The sequence below is a fragment of the Periplaneta americana genome, chromosome 13 (genome assembly GCF_040183065.1).
Source record: "Periplaneta americana isolate PAMFEO1 chromosome 13, P.americana_PAMFEO1_priV1, whole genome shotgun sequence".
Taxonomy (NCBI): Eukaryota; Metazoa; Arthropoda; class Insecta; order Blattodea; family Blattidae; genus Periplaneta; species Periplaneta americana.
Window position 1 is genome coordinate 99,674,491 of NC_091129.1, and position 24,475 is coordinate 99,698,965.

General features: G+C 35.7%; 4 non-coding genes across 4 annotated transcripts; 1 reads left to right on the plus strand and 3 right to left on the minus strand.

Annotated features, from left to right (window-relative positions):
• Window positions 1-10,013: 10,013 nt before the first annotated feature.
• On the minus strand, window positions 10,014-10,132 carry TRNAL-CAA (transfer RNA leucine (anticodon CAA)). Its single transcript has 2 exons — window positions 10,095-10,132; window positions 10,014-10,058 (listed from the first exon to the last, which is right to left on the minus strand). It is a non-coding gene; the product is annotated as a tRNA-Leu (tRNA).
• Window positions 10,133-10,825: 693 nt separating this feature from the next.
• TRNAL-CAA (transfer RNA leucine (anticodon CAA)) lies at window positions 10,826-10,944 on the minus strand. Its single transcript has 2 exons — window positions 10,907-10,944; window positions 10,826-10,870 (listed from the first exon to the last, which is right to left on the minus strand). It is a non-coding gene; the product is annotated as a tRNA-Leu (tRNA).
• A 1,592-nt stretch (window positions 10,945-12,536) lies between these two features.
• On the plus strand, window positions 12,537-12,655 carry TRNAL-CAA (transfer RNA leucine (anticodon CAA)). The gene is made up of 2 exons: window positions 12,537-12,574; window positions 12,611-12,655. It is a non-coding gene; the product is annotated as a tRNA-Leu (tRNA).
• A 7,236-nt stretch (window positions 12,656-19,891) lies between these two features.
• Window positions 19,892-20,008, minus strand: TRNAL-CAA (transfer RNA leucine (anticodon CAA)). Its single transcript has 2 exons — window positions 19,971-20,008; window positions 19,892-19,936 (listed from the first exon to the last, which is right to left on the minus strand). It is a non-coding gene; the product is annotated as a tRNA-Leu (tRNA).
• Between the last annotated feature and the right edge of the window lie 4,467 nt (window positions 20,009-24,475).

Here is a 24,475-nt window from a genome sequence, read left to right on the forward strand (position 1 = left end):
TTGACACGAAAGGAATCTAATGAGAATTTAATAGGAGAAAAACTACAAGATTTTACGTCTGATTTCTACGGTTTGAAGCAAACGTGACGAGACTTGAGATTAACATCGGGTACGTGACAGTTTTATTTATATTCAATTACCTATTTCGCTCTCCATTCTAGCAGAATTTACCATTCCCTAGTTACCGCTCGTCCGTAAACGAGATATTTTTTGTGTACAAAACAAACGAGCTTCATGGAAGTACACGTACTAGAGATGTTGTCAAAGAACATGAGCCCAAAAACTGACCACGCGAGTAACAAGTGATCACAGTCTGTCAAACACGGACTTTACTTTTTTTAGGAATAAGAACAAAATATAATATATCACAGCTAGTCTATAGTGTGTTCAATCATTGGTATTCAGTATCGGTCTTATCGGTCTGTCAATCTCGAACCTATCTTAAGTTTAATTTATTTCGACATCGAGGAGAGAAGTTTTAAACAATTTAGCGACAAGAAAAGAAAAAAGTTAATGTCACGTGATGACATGTACAATACACAGCGTATTAATTTCAAAACTCCCAACTTGAATAATTTTAGATGTGCTGGGAAGACGATTTTGAGAAAAACGCGTCGATTTAGTTTTGTTTATTGGCCTGCTGAATGAATTTTCTGTTCCTTCTTTTCCCTTCACTTCCACCCACCCTCACTTTTAAATTTAAAATTGCACTCCCTATCTTCAGACATCATTTTAAAGGAAATGATAAACCCTATCAATGTACTAGAAAAAAAAAACAAGTAAAATAAATAATTCGATATATTCGTTTCCGAGATACAGCCATTAACATGTCATTTGATGAATAACAATAATACGACTAAAGGAGATAAAATGGGCAGGGCATGTAGCATGTATGGACGAATCCAGAAATGTATACTGTGCTCCAACCACGAGAAAGTCTCTGCCGGATGAGACGAAGGAGGGTAATGCTGTGAATGAATATTGATGTCATAAGATCACACACGTGGATACTCTTATCTCTATTGGCTAGCTCTCACAGTACAAACCATAACATTGATACAGACATATTGATACTACCCTAATTACAAAATTAGATCACAGCTAATCTCCTGGTCTTTTAACCTCTTCATACAGGAAATAACATATGTAGGCGAGAGCATGGTTTTTAAACTGGCATTATAACGGTAATATTATTTATCTACTTCGTTCCAATAGATGAGGCAATAGTAACCACATTCCTTTCACGGTTGGTCTCCTGGGTGGAGAACAGTATAGAGTGTTAGTTGGGAGGCCGGAGGTAAAAAGACTTTTGGGAAGGCCGAGACGTAGATGGGAGGATAATATTAAAATGGATTTGAGGGAGGTGGGATATGATGATAGAGACTTCAGTAATCTTGATCAGGACGCGTGGCTCGGTCGGTTAAGGCGCTTGCCTGCCGGTCTGAAGTTGCGCTCGGGCGCGGGTTCGACGCCCGCTTGGGCTGATTACCTGGTTGGGTTTTTTCCGAGGTTTTCCCCAACCATAAGGTGAATGTCAGGTAATCTATGGCAAATCGTCGGCCTCATCTCGCCAAAATACCACCTCGCTATCACAAATCTCATCGACGCTAAATAACCTCGTAGTTGATACAGCGTCGTTAAATAACCAACTAAAAAAAAGGACTGATGTCGGGCTTATGTGAGGGCGGCAATGAACCTCCGGGTTCCTTGAAAGCTATAAGTAAGTAATTAAGTAAGAGGGGTTATAAATTAATAGAAGCTATTTATAACAGACAACAGAAACAGAATCACAAAAATAGTTCATAGCTTACTGAGAAATACCCAAAGATCCTAAACATGCGATATTGAAGCATGTATAAAATAATAAACTTAACAAAACAAAAAACTGCCAGACAATTCCATAAACAGAAACTCTAGTCATACAAATTTGTTTTCTAGTAAGGCCTACACATTGTAATAGCATAGTATCTTCATAATACGGTGCTTAACTGAAGTCTGACTAGTGTAATATGTAGCTAGTCGACGATGTATGCAATGGAGGGAGAAAGGAACTGGCCACCCTACCCCATTCTTTCCTGGCCTAGTTGCCTCATGAGTGGTGCCTTCTTGGTATTACTTGTGAGGTTCAGACCTGTATTCGGAGAGTTGACTAAACAACAATCAACTAAACTTCAATTCATTAAATTATAGTACGTTTCTCAGAAATTAAATTTATTATTATTATTATTATTATTATTATTATTATTATTATTATTATTATTATTATTTTCTATTTTCTATTAAACGAATGGAGTTATCATCCCCTTAAAAGTGAAGATAAAGGTAGCCACCGGCGTAGCTCAGTCGGCAGAAGCGCTTGCCTTCTGATCCGAAACTGCGCACGGACGTGGGTTCGATTCCCGCTTGGGATAATTACCTGGTTGGGTTTTTTTCAGAGGTTTCCCCCAACTGTAAGGCGAATGTCAGGTAATTATGGCGAATATTCGGCCACATCTTAAATACTATCTCGCTACCACCAATATAAACACTAAATAATTTAGTAGTTGATACACCGTCGTCTCAGTGAAACATACAGCAGAGTCCGTATAGGTCAGTTTCTATCTGATGCTTTTCCAATTCACTGCGGGCTAAAGCAGGGAGATGCACTATCACCTTTACTTTTTAACTTCGCTCTAGAATATGCCATTAGGAAAGTTCAGGATAACACGCAGGAATTGAACGAGTTACATCAGCTTCTTGTCTATGCGGATGACGTGAATATGTTAGGAGAAAATCCACAAACGATTAGGGAAAACACGGGAATTTTACGGGAAGCAAGTAAAGCGATCGGTTTGGAAGTAAATCCCGAAAAGACAAAGTATATGATTATGTCTCGTGACCAGAATATTGTAGGAAATGGAAATATAAAAATTGGAGATTTATCCTTCGAAGGGGTGGAAAAATTCAAATATCTTGGAGCAACAGTAACAAATATAAATGACACTCGGGAGGAAATTAAACGCAGAATAAATATGGGAAATGCGTGTTATTATTCGGTTGAGAAGCTTCTGTCATCTAGTCTGCTGTCCAAAAATCTGAAAGTTAGAATTTATAAAACAGTTATATTACCGGTTGTTCTGTATGGTTGTGAAACTTGGACTCTCACTCTGAGAGAGGAACATAGGTTAAGGGTGTTTGAGAATAAGGTGCTTAGAAAAATATTTGGGGCTAAGCGGGATGAAGTTACAGGAGAATGGAGAAAGTTACACAACGCAGAACTGTACGCATTGTATTCTTCACCTGACATAATTAGGAACATTAAATCCAGACGTTTGAGATGGGCAGGGCATGTAGCACGTATGGGCGAATCCAGAAATGCATATAGAGTGTTAGTTGGGAGACCGGAGGGAAAAATACCTTTGGGGAGGCCGAGACGTAGATGGGAGGATAATATTAAAATGGATTTGAGGGAGGTGGGATATGATGATAGAGACTGGATTAATCTTGCACAGGATAGGGACCGATGGCGGGCTTATGTGAGGGCGGCAATGAACCTTCGGTTTCCTTAAAAGTCATTTGTAAGTAAGTAAGTATTATTATTATTATTATTATTATTATTATTATTATTATTATTATTATTATTGACCTCTAAGTATGTGTTTCTATAATTCTTCTGTACATGCATGAATATTGAAATTTTTAGATCTTCTCCATAGAAGGATATCAATTTATCTCAGTTTTAATCTTCTTAATCTTTAGATGAGGGTAACTATTTACTAGTTATTAATTTAATAATAATTTTGTAGAAAAACTGATTCAATATTATGTTACACCGAACTGTTAAACACCAGGAATTTACATGTCTTAAATCATAGTCAGGAAGAGAAAGATGACGTAAATGAATGTAAGGAAGTCAACTACCTAATGGGGTTTGAAAGGTTTCGTGCTCTAAAGCCTTTTATTAGACCAGAATTTCTCAAAAGAGTAATGATTAAAATAGCTTAAATAACTTGTCCATAAGTAGTTTTTAATTTTGAAAAACTACGAATTTTTCGATCAAGTAACGAGAGAAGAATTTAGGAAATTCCCGATTATATTCAAGAGAAAGGTTAAAAAAGAAGCAAGAAAAATCGTATATTATTCACTGGTTCTTGATGACAGCAGTGACATTACTGATACAGCAAAGCTTGAGATTTGTATCCGCGGGATTGATCAAGATGTTGGTACTGGAACAACCACTGGTTGTAGTTTCCATGCCAACTACCTTTCCTCCGTCTCCTTGCTTCATAGGCTGTCTGTCGCATGTAATCACTGCAGCTCGAGTTTTGTAGAAAGTTTTGCTTATTAAAAGGAGTTTCGTAATTACGTGTTATGTTTTAAATTCAAATTAATGTGAATATTCATTCTGTTCACCCCTGTCTTGTGTTATCTGGTACGAGCAGAAGAGGTACACTCCACCTACATAGCGCAAAACGTATTTGTACGCAATTGCTTTGTCATTGCTGATTAATTAAAGCATTCCTTTGTAAACCTCACAAACAATTTCTTACAACAGCTCAACAATGCTACGATGGTCTACAGATTATGTTCTGACTTCCGAAAATATCAAGAAATAATGCCGTCGTTAAAGTCCAAGAGACAGTTGAAAATATCTTCTACAAGCTTATAGTAACATGTATAAAATGCCGGCTTAGTCAGATTGTTACTACTACAAACTCAATAGTCCTACGTACCCACTCTCTTCCGGATCGCCAAGGTAACGTGATCGACGTCCGTTTGTTCACGTGTCCGGGATTGAACTGAATGATAACTGACATCCCCGAGGCCACCCCACGTCGCCTGCGGGCTAACCAAGACTCAGTTTGTCTGCTCTGCTAGGACTGGAGCTCTTCAGCGGCAAAGGGGTTGAAAGAGTCTATCAAATTGGTAGCCCCTTGGCCCAACTAAGGTTATGATTTTACCTTCATATCAACAACTAAACAGCGGAATGCAAATTATGGAGTGATCAGATGGATTTCTTCTCTGTTGTTGGTTTATGCAACTGAATAAGGCTCGGATTCCTTTACGTTTTGATCTATGATTCTTGTTATTAAACTTGAATATTTAAAAAAATTCATATATTTCACACATTCACGCAAAATATTTTATTTTAATGCATCCAACATGTCTAAAAATAATTATTATTGGATCTAATGTTGGATTAAATCAAATTTCAATCCGAAAAATTCTGATATATTTTTCAATCAATCACGTAGGGTGAATATTAGTGGCTATAAATATTGGAGAAAATATATGAATTATCTATTTTATGATCTACTCAATATTAACTTTAACAATCATTACAATCGTTAGATCTCACAGTCTAAAATAATCTACACCATAGCTTTTGATGGTACAACAAAATACATGGATTTTATTGGATCTAAAACTGCCTAAAAAGTGATGTCACAACATAAAATGATTTTAAATCATTGCTTCTGACGTAAGACTTTACCCCCACATTTTGTGCGTTATTAGTATCTAATATTTTAGTATTTAGTATTTGTTTATTTAACCTGGCACATCAGATCTTGGCTTTCTCTCTACCAAGGGGATTACAACCACAATATCATGAAAACATTTAAATTTACATAATGTTACATTTATATTTTGCAATTTTGTAATAGAATCTTATTAAAAGGAAAAGGCATCATGAAGTGTGAACAGTAAATCAAAATAAATTAGAATACAAAGTATAATAATATGAGAGAATAATAATAAAAGTATTAGTAATAATAATAATAATAATAATAATAATAATAATAATGCAATGGAGGGGGAAAGGAACTGGCCACCCTACCCCATTATCTCTTGGCTTAGTTACCTCATAAGTGGTGCCTTCTTGGTGTTGCTTGTGAGGTTCAGAACTATCTTCGGACGGTTGACTAAACAATAATAATAATAATAATAATAATAATAATAATAATAATAATAATAATAATAATAATAATAATAATAATAATAGTAAAGTACAAAGCATACAATGAACATAATATTTTAGGTACACACAGCAAGGAAAATTACGATTATATCTAGCTAGCTCAAGTTATCACATGATAGACATAGGCCTGCCATTATCAGGAAATATGATGAAACAAAACAGATAAAATGAAATATCACTAGAATATAAAAAAATGTAGTGAATACGTGGTAACATGCAATACAACACTTGTCATAACAGTAAGTTAATTTGATAACTCGTCATAAGATAATGTTCTAATTTTTCTAATTGTGTGTGTGAACAGTAGGTAGTGAAATTCATTGTTGCTCACATACTTAACCCTTAAATTGGCAAAACTTCATTTCTCACACTAGTTTATTAAACCTTGTCGGACTGAGAAGAAAACGACTATCGCAATGTCCATATTTTATATTTTGTACAATATTATAGTACTGTGAAATTTTAATTTTCCTACCAATTTTTTTCTATTGTACTATTAAAATTATAGCACATAGGCTATTAACCTGTTGTATCCAATAGGATACTTTGTCAATGAAAGGGTTAAACTACTGTTGCGATATTACAAGTTGTTTCACCGGTTTGTCTGAATAAACTAAACTATGAGAAAGTAAAGTAAAAGTAAAGCCATGGCGCTGCAGCCCATGAAGAGCCAAGACCGACCAGCCGGCTACTGGCCTCACGTCCACATACCGAAGCAGAGGTATACGATCATCCAACCAGAATGGAGGTATCGTGTGGTTAGCACGATGATCCCCCCAGCCATTGTAGCTGGTTTGCGAAACCGGATTTTCGCTACCTATCGTAGATCCCCAAGTGCATCACAATGCTGGGTGGGAACCGGTCTCATACACTGGCCGAAATTTCATGAGAAAATTTCTTCCCCCATGAGGACTCGAACCAGTGCGCATTCCGTAACGCGAGTCCTAGGCAGGATGCCTTAGACCACGACGCCACGGCAACTGTACAATAAATAAACTGGCAGAAGGTATTTCTCCATGTGTCGTCATAGACTGCAGTAGTCTAATTGTACAGACCTAAGAGAAGCTGCATAAAAGGCTCTCCATCAATAACAAGAATAACAAGTTAAATAAGAAGAAAATGTTATAAAATAAATCATTACATGATTTAAATACTTGGCATTAAATTTTGTTCGAAAATATTATTCTAATCATTACAAAAATAAAAAATTAGGTCTATAAAAACCTAATGAACATTTCTGCAGTGCTTGGGAAAAGTGGCATAAGTCAGTTTCCACAAACATGTTTTATTAATTTGTTGACAACTTACGGAATATCTGCTCGCTTGGGAAAAGTGACATTAGTATTTCTCCCATTACAATAATTCATACAGAATAAAATCAAATAGACATAAACCAGTGTGAAGACAGTTTTTTTCTTTCTCCTGTAAAATTAACATTTTTGACTTGTGCCACTTTTCCTGAGCACTACAGATTTACAAGCCCTACAAATCCGGACCATGCTTATGACTTATGCAACAGTGGTACAGTTTATACTTCACTCGATGATATTTGCCTTTGAATACTATTTATTGAAAAAACTGCCTCCCATTGGCATTGCTAAAGTAGGCCTACTTGGCTTGCAAAAAAAAAGCATTCCGAATTTTAGTTGGCTCTGCTTACATGCACATTGCAAAGCTTTATTTATTACTTACTTACAAATGGCTTTTAAGGAACTCGAAGGTTCATTGCCGCCCTCACATAAGCCCGCCATCGGTCCCTATCCTGTGCAAGATTAATCCAGTCTCTATCACCATACCCCACCTCCCTCAAATCAATTTTAATATTATCCTCCCATCTACGTCTCGGCCTCCCTAAAGATCTTTTTCCCTCCGGTCTCCCAACTAACACTCTATATGCATTTCTGGATTCGCCCATACGTGCTACATGCCCTGCCCATCTCAAACGTCTGGATTTTAAGTTCCTAATTATGTCAGGTGAACAATACAATGCATGCAGTTCTGTGTTGTGTAACTTTCTCCATTCTCCTGCAACTTCATCCCACTTAGCCCCAAATATTTTCCTAAGCACCTTATTCTCAAACATCCTTAACCTATGTTCCTCTCGGAGTGAGAGTCCAAGTTTCACAACCATACAGAAGAACCGGTAATATAACTGTTTTATCAATTCTCTTATTGTAGGGATTCGTAACAAGCTGTTTTTTACGGTGATGGGTTGTTAGCCCTTCGCCCAACCCCCAAGCTGGAGGACCAGCCCTTATCGGCTGTCCACGACTGCTTATTCAATATATTCGCAGCTACCCTCCATATCTGGAGGCCGTCTCCTCTATCCGCAACCTGAGGACGCGCCATGCCGACAGAAAGTATCTTAACAGTTATCAATATATGTATTTTTAATTCTTGTAGGAGAATAATCTTAATGATTTCACTGCTAGAAGCGATATACACAATTATCACACGAGGCATATTCATATAATCTCTCAACCAAATGTAAGGTTGACTAAAACTAAGAATTGGTTACTCTAATATTGCCATTACTAGATATGGTCAACACATTACCATGTGAATCCCATTCAGCTACTTCCAATAGGTTGAAATATGTTTTATATAACTGGCTTACAAAAATCCTTCTCACAACATTAAAGAATTTCTTAAATTACATCCTCTGGATATTGCATTTTAAGGTTTTGTATGTGTTGCTACTTACTGTACGTTAATTGTGTGTGTATGTGCGTGCGTGTGTGTGTGCCAGCACTAATTTAACTTGTGAAAAATGCAGTGCATTAAAAATGAACTCTGTGTGTATGTATACATATGTGTATATGTGTGTTTTAAATATCGAATCTTCATTCAATACCAGTTTCAGTATCTGAAATAGGCTACTCTAACCATATATCCCGTTCATGTAGAATTAACTGCAATACTGCATGCAGCTCGGGCCAGCTCCAGTGACATCCGCACTACACCGAAATGAATGCCAGACTGAGTTATCTGTGTCGTTCGCTGAGCATATGTCTGTAACAAAAAAAAAAATACACGAGGCACACTTCAAGATGCTTTACTCCAGTAGACATTCCACAACAATCCCCGAGTAAACACTAGACATGTTTATTAGAATTGACTTCAAAAAAGTATTAGAGAAAGATATATTCGCCTTAGCAAATGTATTCTCAGGCATAATCTTCTGAAGATGGCTTATTCAAGCCGAAAACGTTAAAGTTAATAAAATGTGACAAGTAATTTAATATTTGTTAAGTAGATAAGCATAGACGGACCCTGCTCATCCCTATTCAATGTATTAGCTTATCGGTCCCCATCATGTCTCTTAAATTTCCTCCTGGAAGAAAACAAAGGCCCACACCTGTGGAGTAACGGTTAGTGCGTCTGGCTGCGAAACCAGGTGGCCCAGGTTCGATTCCCGGTCGGGGCAAGTTGCCTGGTTGAGGTTGAGCAAATGCTGGGTAACTTTCGGTGCTGGACCCCGGATTCATTTCACCGGCATTATCACCTTCATCTCATTCAGACGCCAAATAACCTAAGTTGTTGATAAAGCGTCGTAAAATAACCAACTAAAAAAAGGCTGGGAGTTTAGTGTCGTTTCTTAATGACACGTGATAACAGCGATACAAGGTAATTATTAAGTTGAAAGGAACTGTAGAAAGAATCAAAACTTGTCAACTCACGAAACATATTTGAGACGGAGATGAAACGGGTTGTTTATATACTGAGTGGGGACGAGAGGCTCTTCGCCGTTGTGTATTATACCACACATAAGTTGAAATTAATGGAGTTCATTTGTCATATGATACATCACACCCAATATAATTAAAATGAGAAACTTGCTCTATTGGTTCATTAATTATATTTGAACTGACTGGATGCTTACCTTCAAAATCCATTACTTTAGTTTTATTACTTGATATAATGTAGATGTAATTTGATATAATAATAATAATAATAATAATAATAATAATAATAATAATATTATTATTATTATTATTTTAGATTTATACAAATTACATAAGGAAAAAATAAAAAAAAGTTTAAGTAAAACTTATGTCAGAAGTGGGATTCGAACCCACGCCCTCAGAGAGGACCAGAAGTACTCACTTAACTCGCTTGACGAGTAAGGACGACCCTTGAGTCTGGCGCCTTAGACCGCTCGGCCATTCTGACAACTGGCAAGTAATTTCTCAGAGGCTCAATTACACAGAAGACGTAAGGAATGTTTTTAATATCGGATTTTCTGTTCATGGGTAGGAACCCAGTTGAAGCCAATGACGTTATAGTTACTATAGTTAGCAGAGGAAACATCACCAGAAATACTTTTACTGCTTTTACTGTATTTTACCATAGGCCTATGCTTTGATTCCTACCTTATTTCATAATTAATACTGGAAACGTTCGGTCTGAAAACAAATTAAGCGAGGTACTGTACTTACAAGATGTAAGAAACTAAAGTCAAGAATGCAAAAACAAAATAATTAGCGCTGAGGTAGTTCCGGTGATTTCGGAAGTAAAAATCGTTAAATTTATAAGGGATTTCTTTTGTTGAGATGTATGTGTTTATTTACTCTGCAAGTGGACAAGCACCCGGTGGCAGTGGTACAAACAATATAAACAATACACAATACAATTATATACACAATACAATTATATACACAATACAATAAGAATACACAATACAATTATAGACAATAATTACAATTAATAATACATAAAATAACCTAATTAATAAGTGAACCTAATTTTACATTACAATTTACATATGTATACACCCTAAATAAGCCTCACATTGATATGGATAATAATCTTTCACTTTACTCTCATTTCACTCACTGCACTAAAAAATATTTTAAGTAAAACTAATGTCAGAAGTGGGATTCGAACCCACGCCCTCAGAGAGGACCAGAATTACTCACTTCACTCAACTGACGAGCAAGGTTAACCCTTGAGTCTGGCGCCTTAGACCGCTCGGCCATTCTGACGGTGGTGTTCGCCTATTCTGACAGTGGTTCTCGCCCATTCTGACGGTGGTCAGAGGCAGTTTATCGTGTATGCAAGGCATAATAAAAGCCTAAACTAACCGAACTATCACAGATTCGTATATGCATGGTGTATAAGCCGAGTATGAAGAGAACTACTTCAGCGCTAGTTTAGCCTAAATGTATTAATTACCAATTTGAAAACAGATTTCCCTTATTACATTTGTAGGTTCGAGTTCATTGTTTTATGTGCTTTAATTAGGGTTATCAAATTTTAAAATTGAAAATACGGGAGATTTTGGAAATAATTACCAAAATGTTCCATCAAGACATTATCGACATGTTTTACATTCAGAAGGATGTTATAAACAGTATAACAGTACGCAAAAGTAATTTTAAATTAATCCCATAGAACTATTAATACTTACCACTTGCTTTTTCTTCATTCAAAAACTTTTACAATTAATTGTAATTTCCCGTAACAAAACTGTTAGAAATTAACGAGAATTTGTCATTGTAGATTGCACTAAAAAAATATGTAATTAGAATAACTTTCATAGCATCGTAGCACTGTTCATATTTACCATTTAAATAAATGAATATATAGATTTACTTACTTACAAATGGCTTTTAAAGAACGCGCTGGTTCATTTCCGCCCTCACATAAGCCCCCCCATTGGTCCCTATCCTGTGCAAGATATTCCGAGGCTTATTTTATGGATTCGTAACAAGCTGTTTTTTACGGTGACGGGTTGTTAGCCCTTCGTCCAACCCCCATAAATAAATAAATGCATAAATTTCAGAACACGGATTCCTTCCTTTTCCTGTTACTTGAAAATTCCAACCTTGTGCACACAAAATAAATTATTGGCACTGAAAAGTGCCTTTTCGTAAGTATGATGGTGCACATTCGACAAACGCAGACAAATCTGCTCTTTTTAGTATCTTAAGATATAATTGTCAATGAGGAATCCGTATACTGAAATTTTCCCAAATAAATACATTACGGGAGAAAATATTATAAAATACGTGAGACGAGAGACCGGTAAAAATATGGGTAAAATACGGGAGAACCCGTAAAATGCGGGACACCAAACGATACTAAAAGTCAGGTTATTAACAGACTAAACAGGAAGTAGTTGGCAGGGCGAGAGGAAAGTGCGGGTTAGAGGGGAAGCCTGTGCAGCGATGACACGTTGAGTATGGCGGGGTGGAGGGGGGAAGGAGAACGGAGCTTTTCATTGGACCTCACGTGAAAATGTCGTCTGGTAACGAAAATCTGGCAACAGAATCACGGAGACAGTATAGCCAAACTTCCCAGTTCATTTGCAGTACCACGTGCATTACGAGTCGCATTTCGTACTAGCGTCATTAGCTCGTGCTTTCTTAAAAACAGTAATTTTAATTACTAATATTGTTGATAGTGTTATCGAGAACTATAGACAGTAGTTATTTTAAACATATCGGTGACAAACGCTGAACACGCTTTGAATCTCGCGCCACTATGTGGCAATAGAGCTCAGAAAGAGAACAACAGAACGTTGCTTCCGGTTTAGTTGTTTCATAACCCGGCTTTTAGAAACCCTTTACTAACCGTCAGAATGGCCGAGCGGTCTAAGGCGCCAGACTCAAGGGTCAACTTTGCTCGTAACATGAGTAAAGTGAGTACTTCTGGTCCTCTCTGAGGGCGTGGGTTCGAATCCCACTTCTGACATAAGTTTTACTTAAACTATTTTTTTTCCTTCATGTCCTTAGTGTAATTGAATAATAATAATAATAATAATAATAATAATAATAATAATAATAATACAAATAATAATAAAACAATGAAGATAATAATGACAAATTTTATACAAGCAGACTTATAGAAAACAAAATCCATACATTACATTGATTAAATTAAAACTATAATGCTACACGTAACATGACTTGACTAAATTAATTTATGGATAATAGAACAAATGTTAACTTTTAATTATTTAACTTGCAACATTTCCTACATACAAGATACAGATTGAGTTATGGTTTTCTGCCCAAGGGAAGGTTTTCACTGAAAACCCAGCATTATTCAATTCTTCTTATTTTTCACTTTCCTCTTAGTCTCCGCATACGATCCATATATCTGTGGTGTTTAGTCAGAACATGATAACTCCAAAAAATGTCATTTTTAGCTGAAAGTGCAGTCCGATATAAAAACAGGCCTATCTTTCGTTTTTTATAGCCGTGATATTTTCATCTAATCTTATGTTATTTTCATTCACATTTGTATGTGAACTATAATTATTATGATTTGTATAGGAAAAGTGAAAATAAAAATGCTTGTACTTCAAAACAGATTTTTTTTTTTGGAGTTATCATGTTTTGACCAAACACCACAGATATCTTAATGTTATCTATCATCTGATATCATCTTCTTTCCCAAACTTCTGTCCTGTTTATCGTTTTTTTCAATAGGCCATTTTTCATCCAATAGATGCAGATATAGATATAAACATAAACAGGTTTCAAAATATGTGTGAAAATATAAGTAATGAACGAAACAAGGATTGGCACATAATTAAAGTTTCATAAGGTGATGGCAATGTCTGTATTAACATACGGTAGTGAAAACTGGATACTACGAAGAAGAGATAGACGAGTAATTGAAGCACGAAAATGAGAAAGCCATTAGGAGGTTATGTCCTCAGAGATCAGATCAGAAGCATATCAGACCTAATATTAATAAGAGACCAGTTACAAATATATAATTTGGCTGATAAAGGAAGAATATAGAAAAAACTAGTACCACTGTGTATGTAGAATGCAAGATAATAAGACTGCTGAAATAGATAATAAATATACATCATGATTACACAACTTTTAACACTATATCACTTCGGAATATGTATTATATGTCTTTCTCGTGTTAAATTTTACAGTACCTGGTTAACATGTTTCGACCTGCTAATGGCCTTCTTCACAACTGGTTGTTGCTGGTCTTGGCGCCTTTTGTTTTGTTTCCTGTGGGGGTGTGTTTGTGTAGTGTAATGTGGAGTCAAAGAGTGTGTGTGTTCTGAAATTGAGTTGCGTGTTGAGAATTTCATTTGGACGTGTTTTTGTTGTCTGTATATTTCGTATTGTTCTAGTGTGTTTAGTTTCTGAACTGTGAACTGAAGCACTGGTAATCCCGGCTGTCCCAGGTGTCTTTAGTTGGGAAGAATGGTCCAGGGTTGGGGGTAAGCACACGTGGCAAATGCAGTTCATTGCTTGACCTTGATCCGCCAGTTCGAAATGCGCTGAGTATAGAATTTTTTTGCACTGGAATGAGGCAAACATTCCAAATCTACACTCATTGAATCATTGTTTACTTATTTAGGATATACTCGTACTAGTAGGTGCGTAATATCATGCTAGTAAGTTGACCTTACGTATGTTTATCATTTTAAATACAAATGTAAATCATTTCTCAGGGTCATAAATAACAGTTGCTTTCTAAAACTGAATGAGCAATGTCAGTTGGCAGATTTATTGTCAGGAATTAGGTATGTAGAGAATATTAAATATTAATCAGCTCACTTTAAGTTATTAACAGCTACGGCGTTGAAATTTTATCCGTTCTTAATTTGTTTCTGAATATCATATAACAGTAAAAAATTCTAACCGTGATTATTTTTTTAAATAGTTCCTCAGCTTAGAATACACTTTTACTAGAGACAAGGAAGCTTCTTTACTTCATCATAAGAGTACAATGAAATGAAATAACGATATTCACATACACTTAAAAATATATATCGATGCTTACAGATGCTTCTTGAAAAATTGCAGACATATGCCCCTTAGAACACTTGTTTTAGCAGTCATTTTTGAAGGTGTGCGCGCTTTAAATTTTCTGAAGTATATGCTCTTTAACTCCATTATCTCGGTTTTAATTTTTGCACTTTTGCCTGAGTTCCAAATCTATATTCTTCCTTCTACAAATTTTGAGCTAGCTGCATGAAATGTTTTCCACGGCTGTCTCAATCTATATTGTAAGGAATTTCGCGTGGATAATTGAGTAAGGGACTTTAAAAAATAATTTCTACAGTCGAGGCAATTTTGAGCTACAGTAATGAAAACATTTTTTTAGACAAAGCTAATGATCACACTTAAAATTGCAATGCCAATTGTTACTGATTATAGTACAGTATGCTGAACATAACAGTAAACTTTCAGTTTTAGAAATAGTTGCTATATAGGGTGAAAGTGAAATAACCCTGTAGATTTTCAGAGTGAATAGCTCATGTTGTATGTAAACAAAAAAGTGTAATACCATATTGGTGGAAAGTTCATAGTTTTCTCAGAAAAAAAATGGGTTTCTCACCCTCCCCCCCCGAAATGTTTAACACCCTCTTATTCGGTAACTATTGCGAATAGGATCGTCATTTTATCCATATCGATAGAAAATTTAATAAAGAATCATTTATCCCTTTAGCGTGGACGGTTTTCGTGTAAAACTAATTTAAAAACCACTAATTTCAAACCATTGAACGATGCGAACAGATTGCAACGTCGTAACGAGAGAGGGAAGCTCGCGTACTGAGACAGACCTGAGTTCCTTGACCTCTTACATATTTATTACGAGAAGAAAGACGACTTTATCAACGGCGATGTTGCCAGATTGCTGAAACTTCCAACTTAATTATCTAATTAACCGTGCATTTAATCACAGAACGTAGAATATGTTTCTATTCCTTTAAGTGTACCCTATCGTCTCTTTCAATCTGCATGGTTATTTCCCTTCCGTCCTGTATGAATGGAACAAAAATATTTTCATATAAAACAGTCTTAAAAAGTGTAAAAATATTTACCAATTGAACTAAATATTTGTATTTCACTGTTTATACGCTAAATAATGTGTGTGCAAAAAATGAAAACTGTTTCTGGAGTATAGAGTTAATACGATCTTCTTCCCTTTCTAAAGAAGAAGATAGTTTTAACTTTCTTCCTTTACTGAATGCAATAGCTTACCCAAACTTCTTTCTTTCCTGAAAGCGAGAGTTCAACCAGCCTTCTTTCTTCCCTAAAGAGGAGGGTTGACCAAATCTTCTTCATTATAGGGTAAAGGTACGTAATTCTGTGATATCCATAGTCCCGTGATGAAATTTCAATTGACTGCCATGGAGTTGTGGTCTCTGACTTTTAAGTTTTTGAAATACTTAACAGATGCCAGGAGAAGTCTTCTTTTCAATTCTGTTGACTACCCGCCTTTTGAATAGAAGCAGTCGACTGCAGAAGCTTTTGTTCAGTGAAAGGTGGTTGACCAGTAAGTTTTTCTTTCTCTTGTGACCGCTCCTGAAGAAACATTTTATATTTGAGGTAAGAATTAATATAACATTATACAAATGATATATTACTGTAGATTATAGTCAGCTGAATCAATGTGTATGATTGTTTAAACATTGTGAGACAATAACAATGCTACAGAAGATTTCCCATTTTCGGATTTATTTTCGTATTTCTCCTTCCTGGTTAGGTACTGCTGTTGTTAGGAATAAATAATGAGAAATAATTGTGTTACAATTCAATTTATTCAAATTTAATTTTGTATTGAATTTAACTTTCAGTTTATTTTGTTTATAATATATTAATATGTAATATGCATTCCTGTAGTTACACAAGTGTTTTCTATGAAATTTGTCTCTTAGACCCTTTTCCTATGTTGTAATTTCTCGCTTAATCCATATTAAAACAATATACCATGACTTTAATGTGTTTTTCCAAATACACGTTTGTTTTCTGAGAGGTTAATGAGGATTATTTTAGTATCACGGAATTAGGATATCACTCACATAATTAGGAAACCACTATCACGGAATTTGGATCCATGTCACGGATTTAGGAGTCACTGTATAACAATGAAAAATCATATATTATATACCAAACTTGTGAAACTGTTGACACTGAATGTTGTAAAAACTGTAGCTAAGGGTCCAAATAACGTCATTTAGGTGTTATTTGAAAATTTTTATTACAATTTTGGCATAAATATAGACTTTATTAAATATGTCACGGAATTAGGCAACCTTACCCTACTAAAATAGATCCAACTTCATGTTATTCCTGAAGGCAAATAAAATCGTTCCTTTATTAATTGAGCCCAAAAGCTAGGTTTAGTATGGGAAGTCTTGCAGGAAGCGGTCGTGACCAGCATGATCCATGCCTTCTGAGAAGTGGAAGGGAAACCGCAAAAAAGTGGCAGTCAGAGTTCGACCTCGCACCCCGGACCTCCCATACACGAGGCGGACACCTCGCTCGTGCAATAGTTTAATAGTTTTTGTATTGTTCTAAATCGCAATGATTTCATTCAAGGGCGTATGAATTAATTCTTAATTTGTTTACACTGAATTGGGAGGAAACAGGTGGGGCCAGTCTGTGATTCATTTGAAACGTAAATAAGAAAAATCATTTACATTCTTTGTAACGCAATACCCCTGTCCGCAGAAGCGGCGTGAAACGTCATGGGCTGTAGACTTCACTCTGGAACAAACATCCACATCTCTTTGATGTACTGTGTAACGAGATCGTTTCTTTGTTACGTCGAAATTAAACTGTTTGCAGGCATTGTTATTTCATGAACTCATTTTTTTCTTAATATGTGTTAAGATAGAATATTAAAATCACACTTTTTTCTCTTTCGGAGGAGGGTCCTTAGGCAATCAGACTTATTTTACAATCTTCTTATATTTGGATCATTATTGAAGCCCTTAGAACCGCTCTTCAAACGTGATTCACTGCTTGGTCCCATGTTATGGATTCGGCTATGTCATCCAGTTCTGACGAAGTCCACAAATCTTCCTCCGTCTCCCTGTTAATATGCCGCCTCCTCAGATCAGTAACATCTGTTCGCAATTCACGTGCTTGCGTTCTGCTGCATCCTTTGACCAGAAGATTTTGGCACGCAGACTCCGCCACTGATCAAGGTGCCATCTATCCGAGGGAGCTACACTCCCCGGTCTGCCCCAGTCCACTATAGAAGCCTCTACGGCTTTCTGGAGTTTGTGCAGCCCAGACATGAAAATTGTGGGCGAATGCCATAACCACGTCTGCAACAATCTCCTGATCGACCTGCGAATATTAAGATGATATATGAATTGAAGTTAATGAAGGCGAAATGAGTACGAGGTCCAACGGCGAAAGTTATCCATCAATTCTGCTTCAGTGATTGAGGGAACAACTCGGGAATAACCCCAATGAGGTAACTTGTCGCAACTAGGATTTGAACCCGAGCCCGAAAATCACACTTCAGATACCACCATCACAAAAAAAAAGACTATTTAGTTTAGGTTTTGACACTTGTTCTGATTTTACATGTTTTAATAGGTCATTTCTAATTTTATTCGATCTTCCTGGCCACATTTTTCATTCAATTCTGTATTTATACAGCTATCGCGGAGAATCTAGCTGGTTAGGCATGTGTTCGAGCGCATCATTTCCCGACTGCCTTCTTCATTACCGAGGACTGATCGGCGAACTCGGTCGCCCGTTTTCAAGAGAATGCAAAGGTATATATAAAATACGGTAATTAAATAAAATATTGTAGTAATTTTTCAAAAGAGAAATAATATCTACACAATCGGCACTAAAACTCTGAAAATTACGTACGTAGTGATCAAGTAAATATTTTATTTCTATTTCCTCAGGACACGTTTTTATAATATGGATACTCAATTTTTTCATCAATACATCAGAGGTAGTTACACAAATTTCTAGGGCATGTAGAACTTAAAGTTTATGTGAAGAGGTAGGTTTTGAAAGTATGCCCATTTTCCAAAAAGAATTCATTAAGTGAGAAAGTACCTAATTGACAAAAATGTAATTTTGTATCATGTACCTATACATATTCCAAGAACTGCATATGTGCAAAAAATAAACACTGTAGTTAAAAAGTTGTAGAGGTTAAAAATTTTAACCCAGCTCCTCCTTAAAGGGAATATTAACTGCTCTATCCCCTAAAGCGCCATTTTTATTTTGCTTATTTAATGAGATATTATCTCAGGTACTAAAGATATATCATACTGAAATTTTTACAGGATGAAGACACAAGGTTTTTAAGCAAACTGACGAACATTTATAAAACGTACAAGTTGTAAAAAAAATGAATTTTTAAAATAATGTTGATATTTCATTTTTCATGTAAATGTCCCATTTATTCAGGAAGCATAAATTTAATTATAGAAGAATTAAATTTTAAACACATGTTGACAACAATAATCATCACCATCATTATATCCTATATCTCCCACTGCAGCAAAGGACTTCAACAAACTTTCACCATCGTATTCTATTCTGAGCGATATTGGCAATTTCGGACCATGTTATTCCTGCCTTCCGTATTTCCTCTTCCACTGTTCTTCTCCAGATAACCTTTGGCCTTCCTCTCCTTCTGCCGCCTTGTGAGTTCCATCTTAAAGCTTCTTTATCAATCGAATTTTATTTTCGAACAGTATAGCCAATCCAGTTGACAACAATACCTCAGTGAAATTTACACATATTAAGTGATGTAGGCTATGTCTGTTAGTTTGATCAGAGAAGAACAGCTTAGACAGAAATAAGAAAAGAAAATCAACATTATTTTAAAATATCAATTTTTTTTCTTTACAACTTGTATGTCTTAACAAATCTGCATCAGATTGCTTAAAAACCTTGTACTTTTTATCCTTTAAAATGTTCAGTACGATAGACTATCTCTTCAGTAGTTCCTGAGATAATCGGTCATTAAACAAACAAATTTAATATTGGTGGTATATGACAGTTAATGTCCTCTTAGTATCTTCAGGACAATTGAGAAATATCTGGAAAGAGAAAAAGATTGTTTACGAGCTTTTCTTTTAAATTCGTTAATATATTGCATATGAAAATAGTCATACTAAATGTGAAGTACAAGAATCTTAAAAATAGATGCACATTTTGTAATAACTTAAAATGAAACAATTGTCAGAAGTGGGATTCGAACCCACGCCCTCAAAGAGGACCAGAATTCTAGACAGCTTACATACGAAGCAAGCATTATCCTTGAGTCTGGCGCCTTAGACCGCTCGGCCATTCTGACTGCTGCTGGCAAACCTTTCCGAATTGAACGGGAAGATAAGTTTCTAAGTTGGTCGTAAATTAAATTGACTATAGAACAGATCAATACTCGTTCCTTATAATTTGGAAGAGAATAAGCTTTTCACGCCGTAGACGAGTGGTCGTCAGCACTCGCTGAAATAAGTAGAGTGCATGGAGGGTAAGGAAATATGCTCCGTCGTGCACAAGGGATAGAGAGATAGCATACCCGCCAGCACCACGAATGCACGCTAGGCCAGTGTCTTGTCCACGGGTAAGAAACGCTAGCCCGAGAATGTGTCCTCCCTTTTGAGCGTCTCATTGCAACACGGGACTTTTTTTGGCAACAGGAAGACTCTATGACGATCTTAAATTTTCAGCTTCTGAACTTCCTAAACTCGAATTAATGTGAATTTTTAACATTTGTTTAAATAGGAATTTTCAAGGGTGAGAAATATTTATTTGAATTGCCCAATAATTCAAATTATCCAGTGTCGAATTAATCAATCTTTTCTATACCAGGTTTTACATAGATGTAAGTTAATGCAATTCTAAACACAAAGGATAAGAAAAACATATAAATTTGAAAATTACCTACATAGAGTACTATGATTACAGAATACAAAAATAAGTCTTCAGTTTGCAGTGTGTTCGGAATGAGAAAAAGCTCTTTGTAAGAATGCGGACTCATGTGTTTTTGTAAGTGAACGTTTCAGTTGCTAGTCGAAGATAGCGGACCGATCTCGGGTTTAAGGTGTACAAAGCGAATGTGGAACAACTACAGTTTAGCATGTCATTCGTACTTCTGATACACATACAGTACACCAGCCGTGTCGAAAATGTGACTCACGAGCACATTGTGGCTCGCAATGATAGCTGTGCATTTCTCTTACTTCCTGCCTTCCCCAACCCCACTCTCTCACTCACTGGAATCAAACTCCGTTCCATTTGCTTATTTGTCTCTGACCTGCGAGTGGCGTATCGTCCAATGTCTTTCTCGAAACTAATGTACCTCTACAAAAACGAAAATATCAAGGAGGATGGGAGGACGCATTTTTTTTTTTTTGCTGCCAATATGATGAGAATATTAAATGTATGATTTTTTCACAAGTATTACGAGGAAACGGTTGTATAACATGAAACAGCATTATATTAAATGTCACTCATAAAACATTAAAAGGTGAAATATTATTATTATTATTATTATTATTATTATTATTATTATTATTATTATTATTATTATTATTATTATTATCTCTGTACGTCGATCCTTTTTCAGCAGATGTACGAATAATGCCGTTAGATATTCAATTTAAACTCACAGATTTACAATGTGATGTTAAATGAAAGCTAGATGTAAGGACTTGACAAATGTTGAACTTTTCAAATCTTTGCCAAAAAATAAATATCTGAAGCTTCGTTCTTTCGCTTGCTCTGTTGAAGCCATGTTTGCTACAACTTACGTTTGTGAAAAATTATTTTCAACAATGAAAATAGAAGAACCAAATTTAGATCACGACTGATAGACACATACCTTCGTGATCAACTACGGCCGACAGTAAGTGACATAATTCCTGATTTTGAAATTCTGTCGCAGAGACATTCTGAAGACAATTAATAGGTTATGATAGTATGTCCTATGTTTTTTTGTTCATTTCTTTCTTCGTTACACGTACTAAACATTAGTTTGTAACCTTGTACTATATAAAATTATATTTGAGTGCTTGACGTAAGGAAAATGAAATCGGTTAATAAGTCAGACAGTTGCTTCACTCCCCTTCGGGTGTCCGCCTCCCTCCAAAGGTGCTATGCACTTCGCAGGTTACACAGTGGCTCGGCGCAAGATGACATTTTCGCCACGGCTGACATACACCATGAGAGTAAGGATGCATAACAGGATATAATTTTAATCAAATGGGAAACCAAAAGTAACTTATTAGGCCTATATTCATTTCGTGAAATTTAAATGTTGAATGAGTTTCAAAGTTTCGGTAAATGATTGAACAAACCCACAAAATCGTGATATCCTTTTTGTTAGCGGTAATTTCTAACACAGTTTTATGGACGAATCCTGTTTGCATACACACGTACGTTTGACTGAAGGAGACGCCCAGAAGGGCACTGGATTATTATTGTACGTGCCGGATGCACGCTCCTGTTATTTCCAAGACTTTATATGGAACTGAACATTTTTATATTAAATAAAAATACAAACTTAGCTCTTAATTGGAGAATATAGTGATGTATTAGATAAGGATCTGATATCAATACGATAATAGGTTTGCCTTATTTACTGTGTATTATTAAGAGACAAGGTCAGTTCTTGGATTTGTCTTTCACTCTTGAGATCTCCATCATATTACTCGGAATTGTATATTAATTCATTTAAGTTGATTGATTTATTTACTTATTTCGTTTATTATGTGTGTCTACATCAGTGATCCACAATAGGCGGCCCGCAGACCATAGTTGGCCCGTGAAAGCTTAGTTTTTTGCTCGCGGAGCAGACATTAGTGAACAGAATAAAGAAGCGCAATCAGACGGTGTAGTATGCAAAAGAAGATTGTTTCCAAAAATACAAAATTGAGTGGAAATGGATATTTTTTTCAAACAAATTTTAATGGTACAAGTAATCTTCACACATTTAAACGCCCTCATAGATAAATAATATTTCTGAATAGGCCTACGTGAAAGTTGCGCCACCTGAGAAAAACCAAGGCAGCTTAGAGATTGAAATACAATGTTATTCAGGTTTCACAAGAACTAGAAAGTAATTTTAATAGATCTCCTACAGATTTTTGGACAAATATATGGATGTTTTTAAAAATTGTATCAACACGCTGGCGTGAAGATTTTCAAATGTGAATAATAGAAAAAATTACAGAAAAATATTGTCTGTCATGTTCAATATGATTTGAAGTTATTCTCTGTCTCTTATGACCCAAAATTAAATGGATGGTGTTTGGGTAAAGGAGGTTGTCATTTTTTTGTGTAAAAATAAAATAATACTAGCAGTTGATGTGTTTTATTTGTGTAGAAAATTATTTGCAATAAGGGTCCGAAATTTAATTTTAATTTATCTCAAAACCTATTTTTATGATTTATCTCCCTTCACCCAAAAAAGCCATTGAAATAAAGTCTTTAATAAACATCGTACTAGTTTCTTTCATTTAGGCGTTTTGATTCATTTAAATATAAAACAGATGTAAAAAATGTTTGCCAATAAAGTTATCAAAGATAAGATTTTCGAGAAGAATTTCGATGTCACGATTGTGAATCATGGAAGACCCTTTCAGGACGGGGAAAAAAGGGTGTTGAGATGTACAGTGAAGTAACAACCGCCACAGTTGGATTACTAACAAGAAGGACTCTCGACTAGTGAATGGATATCTAGCCTGAAAATGACAGCAAATTTAGCAGCTGTTCGTTCCGTTCCCGGCAGATCTCTTGACGGCAAGTATGGCTGCCCGGAGATTGAAACTTTAGCACACGTCTTGGGAATCTGTGAACAGGAATTGATTTTAAGGAACTTGAGGATATCATCTTACAAGATACAAAATGGCTGCCGCACTAAAAAGTAAGGGCTGGATAGTAGAAGAAGAAATTACGTCTTGAAAATGGGTCAGCGAGACGTGTAGATATTTTAGCTTACAATTCTGACAATAAACAGGGCATCATTGTGGACCCCACGATACGTTTTGAAGTAGAATGTCATCAGTCAGCCGAGGTCCACCATGAGAAGAAGCCGATCTATGAGTCTACAGTCAACTATTTCAAACTGAAATATTCCTTAATTTACGTTGAGGTATTCGGCTTGCTTACAGATGCTCGAGGGACTATACCAGCTTTTGTTGAAGAATTTCGACGGCAATTTGCTCTGAGGGATGACATTGTGATAACAGTGTTAAAAAATCCTGTAAAATCCTGATTAATTGCATGGTGCCACATTAATAGCAATTGTAAATTTTCATGTCCTTTTCTTTGTTTTTTTATTATTCATTACCTATGTTTATATATGTATATAGTTTTTAAGGGTATACTGAGTCCGTAAGGACTACTCTCAATGGGAGGGAGCACTTTGTAAATAAAATAATATTCTTAATATTAAATATCATAAAAAACATTTTCAATTCTCTAATTGACCCAAAATAGAAACAGTCTTTCCCTCGAGCATTTGGGTATTGAATGCTCATTTCTGTTGTGTTGCCTACATCAAAGCACACAAAAAAAAACACTTTGTTACCTATGTAAAAAATAACTGGAAACCGCTGGTCAACATAGTAACTGAACTGAAGCCCGTTTACATTCACACTATAACTGATCCAGTATGCAGCTACTTTATTGATGCTTTCAAATAATTGAAATAGATTTTCTCTTAAAAAGAATAAAGTCAGACACTGCACGGCTAAATAAAATTGGAAAAGAAGAATTACTGCACTGAAACTCCATTATGTACTTCGGTACATCATAG